Source organism: Rutidosis leptorrhynchoides, chromosome 9 (genome assembly GCF_046630445.1).
Source record: "Rutidosis leptorrhynchoides isolate AG116_Rl617_1_P2 chromosome 9, CSIRO_AGI_Rlap_v1, whole genome shotgun sequence".
Lineage (NCBI taxonomy): Eukaryota > Viridiplantae > Streptophyta > Magnoliopsida > Asterales > Asteraceae > Rutidosis > Rutidosis leptorrhynchoides.
In genome coordinates this window covers 162,009,774-162,022,027 of record NC_092341.1, presented here as the reverse complement: position 1 = coordinate 162,022,027, position 12,254 = coordinate 162,009,774, and positions in this window count along the sequence as shown.

The window sequence follows — 12,254 nt, the reverse complement described above, 5'->3', positions numbered from 1 at the left end:
ATTGAGACTCAATATTGTAGGCAAATTGCGTAGACGTAATGATGGTAGATGACTGTATGGTTGGTCTTGGATTCAAGAACAATACCCCGAACAATACCCAATATTTCCTTAGCTTAAAACGGTTTGAAACTCGATTTAAAAACACCCTCGTATATACCTTATTATTATTAAACTTAAATTTAAAATTATAATTATAATATAAATATAAATAAATTACAGAAGAAAATAAAGTGTGAATATTACGTCGAACAAACTGGTGTATTTATAATACTTTTCTATTTACTGTAGCTCATGCGGTCGCATGAGATTTCAGTGTTTTTGCCATGCGATCGCATGGCCGCCTTTTCCGTTTTTGTTTGCTAGTTCGTCGACATCAAATAGTGTTTATTGTAGCAAATAGTGTTTACTGTATCAATTCACTGGAGCACTGTAGCAAAGTACGGTTTCACTGTAGCAAATAGTGTTTTACTGTAGCAAAGTCATTTTTACTGTAGCAAATAGTGTTTTACTGTAGGAAAGTCTTTTTTACTTGTATATATATATATATATATATATATATATATATATATATATATATATATATATATATATATATATATATATATATATATATATATATATATATATAAATATATACATACATATAATTATTCATGAATTGTCGAGAGTAGTCAAAGGTAATTGTATATATGAAACAGTTCTAAAATTTTGAGACTCAATCTAACAGACTTTGTTTAACGTGTCAAAATAAAAAAAATCGTATAGAGAATTGGTTTAAATAAGTCGAAATTTTTCGGGTCATCACAGTACCTCCCCGTTAAAGAAAATTTCGTCCCGAAATTTTGAGTAGTACCTATTTCATGAGCGATATCAGTGAAAAAATGTGGATACTTTTGCTTTATTTGATCTTCACGTTACCAAGTATACTCGGGTCCTCGTCTTGCGTTCCAACGAACTCTAACTATCGGTATTTTGCTTTGTTTTAATTGTTTGACCTCACGGTCCATGATTTCAACAGGTTCTTCGACAAAATGGAGTTTATCATTGATTCGTATTTTGTCAAAAGGAATTACGACATCCTCTTCAGCTAAACATTTCTTCAAATTTGACACGTGAAATGTGTCATGAACACTACTAAGTTCTTGCGGTAGCTTTAATCGATAAGCAACTGCTCCAATTCTTTCGGTGATTTCAAAGGGTCCTACATACCTAGGACTTAGCTTTCCTCGTTTACCGAATCGTACAACACCTTTCCAGGGTGACACTTTCAACATGACTTTGTCGCCCACTTGAAATTCTAGCAGTTTTCTTCTTACATCAGCATAACTCTTTTGGCGACTCATGGCCGTTTTCAATCGCTGTTGTATTTGAATGATCTTGTCGGTGGTTTCATGAATAATTTCTGGTCCAGTAAGTTGTCTTTCTCCTACTTCACTCCAACAGATAGGAGATCTGCACTTTCTACCGTAAAGTGCTTCAAATGGCGCTGCGTTGATGCTCGTATGATAGCTGTTATTGTATGAAAATTCTGCCAACGGTAAGTGTCGATCCCAACTGGTTCCAAAGTCAATCACGCATGCCCGTAACATGTCTTCCAATGTTGTATTGTTCTTTCACTTTGACCATCTGTCTGTGGGTGATAAGCGGTGCTCATATCTAATCGAGTTCCCAATGCTTTTTGTAATGACTGCTAGAAACGTGATGTGAATCGGGTATCGCGATCAGATATGATGGAGATAGGTACACCATGCCTGGAAACTACTTCCTTCAAATAAAGGCGTGCTAATTTCTCTATACTGTCTGTCTCCTTTATTGGTAGAAAGTGAGCTGATTTAGTTAGACGATCAACTATCACCCAAATAGTATCATGACTACTTGCAGTTCTTGGCAATTTCGTAATGAAATCCATGGTTATTCTTTCCCATTTCTACTGCAGAATTTCCGATTATTGCAGTAATCCTGACGGCTTTTGGTGCTCAGCTTTGACCTTTGCACACGTCAAACATTTGCTTACATAAGTAGCAATTTCTGTCTTCATATTAGGCCACCAATAGAACTTCTTGAGATCGTGGTACATTTTCCCGTTTCCTGGATGAATTGAGTACCTCGTTTTGTGTGCTTCATCCAGTACTAGTTGCCTTAGGTGTAGTGACCCGAACTTTTCCATGTTTATATATATTAATTGAGATTGATATTTACATGATTAAATGTTTCCAACATGTTAAGCAATCAAACTTGTTAAGACTTGATTAATTGAAATATGTTTCATATAGACAATTGACCACCCAAGTTGACCGGTGATTCACGAACGTTAAAACTTGTAAAAACTATATGATGACATATATATGGATATATATATATAGTTAACATGATACTATGATAAGTAAACATATCATTAAGTATATTAACAATGAACTACATATGTAAAAACAAGACTACTAACTTAATGATTTTTAAACGAGACATATATGTAACGATTATCGTTGTAAAGACATTTAATGTATATATATCATATTAAGAGATATTCATACATGATAATATCATGATAATATAATAATTTAAAATCTCATTTGATATTATAAACATTGGGTTAACAACATTTAACAAGATCGTTAACCTAATGGTTTCAAAACAACACTTACATGTAACGACTAACGATGACTTAACGACTCAGTTAAAATGTATATACATGTAGTGTTTTAATATGTATTTATACACTTTTGAAAGACTTCAATACACTTATCAAAATACTTATACTTAACAAAAATGCTTACAATTACATCCTCGTTCAATTTCACCAACAATTCTACTCGTATGCACCCGTATTCGTACTCGTACAATACACAGCTTTTAGATGTATGTACTATTGGTATCTACACTCCAATGATCAGCTCTTAGCAGCCCATGTGAGTCACCTAACACATGTGGGAACCATCATTTGGCAACTAGCATGAAATATCTCATAAAATTACAAAAATATGAGTAATCATTCATGACTTATTTACATGAAAACAAAAATACATATCCTTTATATCTAATCCATACACCAACGACCAAAAACACCTACAAACACTTTCATTCTTCAATTTTCTTCATCTAATTGATCTCTCTCAAGTTCTATCTTCAAGTTCTAAGTGTTCTTCTATTATTCTACAAGTTCTAGTTACATAAAATCAAGAATACTTTCAAGTTTGCTAGCTCACTTCCAATCTTGTAAGGTGATCATCCAACCTCAAGAAATCTTTGTTTCTTACAGTAGGTTATCATTCTAATACAAGGTAATAATCATATTCAAACTTTGGTTCAATTTCTATAACTATAACAATCTTATTTCAAGTGATGATCTTACTTGAACTTGTTTTCGTGTCATGATTCTGCTTCAAGAACTTCGAGCCATCCAAGGATCCGTTGAAGCTAGATCCATTTTTCTCTTTTCCAGTAGGTTTATCCAAGGAAATTAAGGTAGTAATGATGTTCATAACATCATTCGATTCATACGTATAAAGCTATTTTATTCGAAGGTTTAAACTTGTAATCACTAGAACATAGTTTAGTTAATTCTAAACTTGTTCGCAAACAAAAGTTAATCCTTCTAACTTGACTTTTAAAATCAACTAAACACATGTTCTATATATATATGATATGCTAACTTAATGATTTAAAACCTGAAAACACGAAAAACACCGTAAAACCGGATTTACGCCGTCGTAGTAACACCGCGGGCTGTTTTGGGTTAGTTAATTAAAAACTATGATAAACTTTGATTTAAAAGTTGTTATTCTGAGAAAATGATTTTTATTATGAACATGAAACTATATCCAAAAATTATGGTTAAACTCAAAGTGGAAGTATGTTTTCTAAAATGGTCATCTAGACGTCGTTCTTTCGACTGAAATGACTACCTTTACAAAAATGACTTGTAAATTATTTTTCTGACAATAAACCTATACTTTTTCTGTTTAGATTCATAAAATAGAGTTCAATATGAAACCATAGCAATTTGATTCACTCAAAACGGATTTAAAATGAAGAAGTTATGGGTAAAACAAGATTGGATAATTTTTCTCATTTTAGCTACGTGAAAATTGGTAACAAATCTATTCCAACCATAACTTAATCAACTTGTATTGTATATTATGTAATCTTGAGATACCATAGACACGTATACAATGTTTCGACCTATCATGTCGACACATCTATATATATTTCGAAACAACCATAGACACTCTATATGTGAATGTTGGAGTTAGCTATACAGGGTTGAGGTTGATTCCAAAATATATATAGTTTGAGTTGTGATCAATACTGAGATACGTATACACTGGGTCGTGGATTGATTCAAGATAATATTTATCGATTTATTTTTGTACATCTAACTGTGGACAACTAGTTGTAGGTTACTAACGAGGACAGCTGACTTAATAAACTTAAAACATCAAAATATATTAAAAGTGTTGTAAATATATTTTGAACATACTTTGATATATATGTATATATTGTTATAGGTTCGTGAATCAACCAGTGGCCAAGTCTTACTTCCCGACGAAGTAAAAATCTGTAAAAGTGAGTTATAGTCCCACTTTTAAAATCTAATATTTTTGGGATGAGAATACATGCAGGTTTTATAAATGATTTACAAAATAGACACAAGTACGTGAAACTACATTCTATGGTTGAATTATCGAAATCGAATATGCCCCTTTTTATTAAGTCTGGTAATCTAAGAATTAGGGAACAGACACCCTAATTGACACGAATCCTAAAGATAGATCTATTGGGCCTAACAAACCCCATCCAAAGTACCGGATGCTTTAGTACTTCGAAATTTATATCATATCCGAAGGGTGTCCCGGAATGATGGGGATATTCTTATATATTCTTCTTGTTAATGTCGGTTACCAGGTGTTCACCATATGAATGATTTTTATCTCTATGTATGGGATGTGTATTGAAATATGAAATCTTGTGGTCTATTATTATGATTTGATATATATAGGTTAAACCTATAACTCACCAACATTTTTGTTGGCGTTTTAAGCATGTTCATTCTCAGGTGATTATTAAGAGCTTCCGCTGTCACATACTTAAATAAGGACGAGATTTGGAGTCCATGCTTGTATGATATTGTGTAAAAACTGCATTCAAGAAACTTATTTTGTTGTAACATATTTGTATTGTAAACCATTATGTAATGGTCGTGTGTACACAGGATATTTTAGATTATCATTATTTGATAATCTACGTAAAGCTTTTTAAACCTTTATTGATGAAATAAAGGTTATGGTTTGTTTTAAAATGAATGCAGTCTTTGAAAAAAAATGTCTCATATAGAGGTCAAAACCTCGCAACGAAATCAATTAATATGGAACGTTTTTAATCAATAAGAACGGGACATTTCAGTTGGTATCCGAGCGTTGGTCTTAGAGAACCATAATTTTGCATTAGTGTGTTATCGAGTTTGTTAGGATGCATTAGTGAGTCTGGACTTCGGCCGTGTTTACTTGAAAAATGATTGCTTAACAAATTTTTGTTGGAAACTATATATTTTTAACATGTGAATATTATGTGATATATTAATCTCTTAACGCGTTTGATATTATGTGATAGATGTCTACCTCTAGAACAAGTCCCATTGACTCACCTAATAATAATGAAGAGTCAAATGTAAATTGGAATGATTCGTGGACTGATTCACAAGTTCCCGAAGAGGAACCGGAAGAAGAGTCAGAACCAGAAGAAGAATCGGAACCGGAAGAAGAATCGGAACCGGATGAAGAAATAGAACCGGTGGGGGAAATAATAAAACGGTTAAGTAAAAGAAAATCCTCAACCAACCGACCAAGGTTAATTATGGTCAATGGTGTTTCCGCCAAGGAAGCAAAATATTGGGAGGATTACCAATTCTCCGATGAATCGGATTCCGACGAGAATTCCGATGATGTTATAGAAATTACCCCAACTGAATTTAAAAAGGCAAAAGAAAATAATAAGGGAAAGGGCATAAAAATAGAGAAATCTAATTCCAACCCCGATGAACTTTATATGTATCATCAACCCCCGAAGTCCTTAAGTTGTAACAATGACCCGGGAACCTCTAAACCACCAGGTTTTTCTAAACCAATGTGGAAAATGACGGCTCGTATTAGGGGAACATCATATATCCCTAGAAACTTGGCAAAACGAACCAAAACCGAAGAAGAAGAAACAAGCGAGTCGGAATAAGATAGTTGTATTCGTGTGGTGTAATATATGTAATATAGTGTGCTTATGCTTTATGATATATGTAAAAATTGCTTGTATTAATAAGTATTTTTTTTATGAATCTAACTCTTGTCTATTTTACAGTATAAAAACACAAAATGGATAGACAACCCAATATTTTAAGAGACCTACCCGGAGACATGATTGATGAAATCTTGTCTAGAGTCGGTCAGAATTCTTCGGCACAACTATTTAAGGCGAGATCAGTTTGTAAGACATTCGAAGAACGTTCCAAGAATGCCTTGGTTTATAAAAGGCTTTCGTTCGAAAGATGGGGGATATCACATTGGGAAATCCATAAGTTACGATGTGTTTACTTTGACGCATATATTGCGGGGAACCCAAATGCTATTTTACGCAATGGGTTAAGAAATTATTTTGACTCAATATATCCGAATATTGGACTTCGTGATTTAGAAAAAGCGGCTAACATGCAACATAAAGAAGCATGTTATGCTTACGGATTAGTAATGTTCGCTTTTCACCAAAGTGAGAACAAGAACATCGGGCTACAACTATTAAACAAAACGTTCCCACAAGTGACGGAGTCGGTAATTGGGGTAAGAAATGAGGTTTTTAGATTGTTACGGGACTGTTGGACATTACGTAACCCTCGTCCCTTTGACGACGTTACAACACGCTGTCTTATCAATGGCCATAACGGTTATGTTCCACAAGACCAAGGATGGGAAGTAATCCTAGTAAAACCAGAATGCATGACTTGTTTCTGGACGTATGAATTACGTGTCTTTATTGCCTTTGCTGAACGACTTGTGTACTAGCTAGAATTATCTTCACAACCATCTTGTATCAAATTTATTGTGTGCTATATTTCATGCTATATGTAAAATAAGCGGTATTGTAAGTTTGTAAATATTGTGTAAAAGTTTGAACGCGAAATATTATTATAATCAGTTTTTCATATAGAATTGTAGTAGTTGAATTGTATATTAGCTACTAAGTATGAACTTACCGGGTAGGTACTACCCGAATTTAAACTTATAAAACGCTAATATGAAGAAAAAGCTTTTATAAATGAGTTCATATTATGCTACGAAATACTATTAACTACTCTTAATATTCTGTATGATTAACTTGTTCCATTTGACTATTTTGAAGGAAATGGCACCGACTACTCGACACACCGTGAATATGAATGAAGAGGAATTCCGTACTTTTCTAGCTTCAAACATAGCCGCAGTATAGGCTGCGCTACATACCAACAATAACCTTGGATCTAGCAGTACAGGAAATCGTGTAGGATGCACCTACAAATAATTCACTGCCTGCAAACCTTTGGAATTTGATGGAACCGAAGGACCGATCGGATTGAAAAGGTGTACCGAGAAGGTCGAATCGGTGTTTGCCATAAGTAAGTGTACTGAAGAGGACAAAGTGAAGTACGCTACACATACCTTCACAGGTTCTGCGTTAACATGGTGGAATACCTATCTAGAACAAGTGGGACAAGACGATGCGTACGCACTACCGTGGTCAGCATTCAAGCACTTGATGAACGAGAAGTACCGTCCCAGAACCGAGGTCAATAAGCTCAAGACAGAACTTAGAGGGTTACGAACCCAAGGATTTGATATTACCACGTACGAAAGATGATTCACAGAATTGTGCCTATTGTGTCCGGGAGCATTCGAAGATGAGGAAGAGAAGATCGACGCGTTTGTGAAAGGATTACCGGAAAGAATCCAAGAAGATATAAGTTCACACGAGCCCGCCTCCATACAACAGGCATGTAGAATGGCTCACAAACTAGTGAACCAGATTGAAGAAAGAATTAAAGAACAGACTGCTGAAGAGGCCAATGTGAAGCAAGTCAAAAGAAAGTGGGAGGAAAACAGTGATAAGAATCACCAATACAACAACAACAGCAATTATAACAATAATCGCAACAACTATCCTAAAAATCGCAACATCAATCGCAACTACAACAAACGGCCCAACAACAACAACAACAGCAACCACAACAATCATCTTAACAACAATAATAACCGCAACAACAACAACAATCAGAAGCCGCTATGCCAAAGGTGTGAAAAGTATCACTCGGGGTTCTGCACCAAATTTTGCAACAAGTGTAAAAGAAATGGTCATAGCGCGGCGAAGTGTGATGTCTACGGACCAGGGGTTAACAGAACGAAAGGAACAAATGGTGTCGGAACGAGTAATGGCGGAGCAAGTAGTGTCGGAGCAAGTTATGCCAATGTAGTTTGTTATAAATGTGGAAAACCGAGCCACATTATTAGAAATTGCCCGAACCAGGAGAACACGAATGGACAAGGCCGCGGAAGAGTTTTCAATATTAATGTGGCAGAGGCACAGGAAGACCCGGAGCTTGTTACGGGTACGTTTCTTATTGACAATAAATCTGCTTACGTTTTATTTGATTCGGGTGCGGATAGAAGCTATATGAGTAGAGATTTTTGTGCTAAATTAAGTTGTCCATTGACGCCTTTGGATAGTAAATTTTTACTCGAATTAGCAAATGGTAAATTAATTTCAGCAGATAATATATGTCGGAATCGAGAAATTAAACTGGTTAGCGAAACATTTAAGATTGATTTGATACCAGTAGAGTTAGGGAGTTTTGATGTGATAATCGGTATGGACTGGTTGAAAGAAGTGAAAGCAGAGATCGTTTGTTACAAAAATGCAATTCGCATTATACGAGAAAAAGGAAAACCCTTAATGGTGTACGGAGAAAAGGGCAACACGAACCTACATCTTATTAGTAATTTGAAGGCACAAAAACTAATAAGAAAAGGTTGCTATGCTGTTCTAGCACACGTCGAAAAAGTACAAACTGAAGAAAAGAGCATCAATGATGTTCCCATCGCAAAAGAATTTCCCGATGTATTTCCGAAAGAATTACCGGGATTACCCCCACATCGATCCGTTGAATTTCAAATAGATCTTGTACCAGGAGCTGCACCAATAGCTCGTGCTCCTTACAGACTAGCACCCAGCGAGATGAAAGAACTGCAAAGCCAATTACAAGAACTTTTAGAGCGTGGTTTCATTCGACCAAGCACATCACCGTGGGGAGCTCCTGTTTTGTTTGTCAAGAAGAAAGATGGTACATTCAGGTTGTGTATCGACTACCGAGAGTTGAACAAACTTACCATCAAGAACCGCTACCCACTACCTAGAATCGACGACTTATTTGATCAACTACAAGGCTCGTCTGTTTATTCAAAGATTGACTTACGTTCCGGGTATCATCAAATGCGGGTGAAAGAAGATGATATTCCAAAGACTGCTTTCAGAACACGTTACGGTCATTACGAGTTTATGGTCATGCCGTTTGGTTTAACTAATGCTCCAGCTGTGTTCATGGACCTTATGAACCGAGTGTGTGGACCATACCTTGACAAGTTTGTCATTGTTTTCATTGATGACATACTTATTTACTCAAAGAATGACCAAGAACACGGTGAACATTTGAGAAAGGTGTTAGAAGTATTGAGGAAGGAAGAATTGTACGCTAAGTTTTCAAAATGTGCATTTTGGTTGGAATAAGTTCAATTCCTCGGTCACATAGTGAACAAAGAAGGTATTAAGGTGGATCCGGCAAAGATAGAAACTGTTGAAAAGTGGGAAACCCCGAAAACTCCGAAACACATACGCCAGTTTTTAGGACTAGCTGGTTACTACAGAAGGTTCATCCAAGACTTTTCCAGAATAGCAAAACCCTTGACTGCATTAACGCATAAAGGGAAGAAATTTGAATGGAAGGATGAACAAGAGAAAGCGTTTCAGTTATTGAAGAAAAAGCTAACTACAGCACCTATATTGTCATTGCCTGAAGGGAATGATGATTTTGTGATTTATTGTGACGCATCAAAGCAAGGTCTCGGTTGTGTATTAATGCAACGAACGAAGGTGATTGCTTATGCGTCTAGACAATTGAAGATTCACGAACAAAATTATACAACGCATGATTTAGAATTAGGCGCGGTTGTTTTTGCATTAAAGACTTGGAGGCACTACTTATATGGGGTCAAAAGTATTATATATACCGACCACAAAAGTCTTCAACACATATTTAATCAGAAACAACTGAATATGAGGCAGCGTAGGTGGATTGAATTGTTGAATGATTACGACTTTGAGATTCGTTACCACCCGGGGAAGGCAAATGTGGTAGCCGATGCCTTGAGCAGGAAGGATAGAGAACCCATTCGAGTAAAATCTATGAATATAATGATTCATAATAACCTTACTACTCAAATAAAGGAGGCGCAACAAGGAGTTTTAAAAGAAGGAAATTTAAAGGATGAAATACCCAAAGGATCGGGGCAGCATCTTAATATTCGGGAAGACGGAACCCGGTATAGGGCTGAAAGGATTTGGGTACCAAAATTTGGAGATATGAGAGAAATGGTACTTAGAGAAGCTCATAAAACCAGATACTCAATACATCCTGGAACGGGGAAGATGTATAAGGATCTCAAGAAACATTTTTGGTGGCCGGGTATGAAAGCCGATGTTGCTAAATACGTAGGAGAATGTTTGACGTGTTCTAAGGTCAAAGCTGATCATCAAAAACCATCAGGTCTACTTCAACAACCCGAAATCCCAGAATGGAAATGGGAAAACATTACCATGGATTTCATCACTAAATTGCCAAGGACTGCAAGTGGTTTTGATACTATTTGGGTAATAGTTGATCGTCTCACCAAATCAGCACACTTCCTGCCAATAAGAGAAGATGACAAGATGGAGAAGTTAGCACGACTGTATTTGAAGGAAGTCGTCTCCAGACATGGAATACCAATCTCTATTATCTCTGATAGGGATGGCAGATTTATTTCAAGATTCTGGCAGACATTACAGCAAGCATTAGGAACTCGTCTAGACATGAGTACTGCCTATCATCCACAAACTGATGGGCAGAGTGAAAGGACGATACAAACGCTTGAAGACATGCTACGAGCATGTGTTATTGATTTCGGAAACAGTTGGGATCGACATCTACCATTAGCAGAATTTTCCTACAACAACAGCTACCATTCAAGCATTGAGATGGCGCCGTTTGAAGCACTTTATGGTAGAAAGTGCAGGTCTCCGATTTGTTGGAGTGAAGTGGGGGATAGACAGATTACGGGTCCGGAGATTATACAAGAAACTACCGAGAAGATCATCCAAATTCAACAACGGTTGAAAACCGCCCAAAGTCGACAAAAGAGCTACGCTGACATTAAAAGAAAAGATATAGAATTTGAAATTAGAGAGATGGTCATGCTTAAAGTTGCACCTTGGAAAGGCGTTGTTCGATTTGGTAAACGAGGGAAATTAAATCCAAGGTATATTGGACCATTCAAGATTATTGATCGTGTCGGACCAGTAGCTTACCGACTAGAGTTACCTCAACAACTCGCGGCTGTACATAACACTTTCCACGTCTCCAATTTGAAGAAATGTTTTGCTAAAGAAGATCTCACTATTCCGTTAGATGAAATCCAAATCAACGAAAAACTTCAATTCATCGAAGAACCCGTCGAAATAATGGATCGTGAGGTTAAAAGACTTAAGCAAAACAAGATACCAATTGTTAAGGTTCGATGGAATGCTCGTAGAGGACCCGAGTTCACCTGGGAGCGTGAAGATCAGATGAAGAAGAAATACCCACATCTATTTCCAGAAGATTCGTCAACACCTTCAACAGCTTAAAATTTCGGGACGAAATTTATTTAACGGGTAGGTACTGTAGTGACCCGAACTTTTCCATGTTTATATATATTAATTGAGATTGATATTTACATGATTAAATGTTTCCAACATGTTAAGCAATCAAACTTGTTAAGACTTGATTAATTGAAATATGTTTCATATAGACAATTGACCACCCAAGTTGACCGGTGATTCACGAACGTTAAAACTTGTAAAAACTATATGATGACATATATATGGATATATATATAGTTAACATGATACTATGATAAGTAAACATATCATTAAGTATATTAACAATGAAC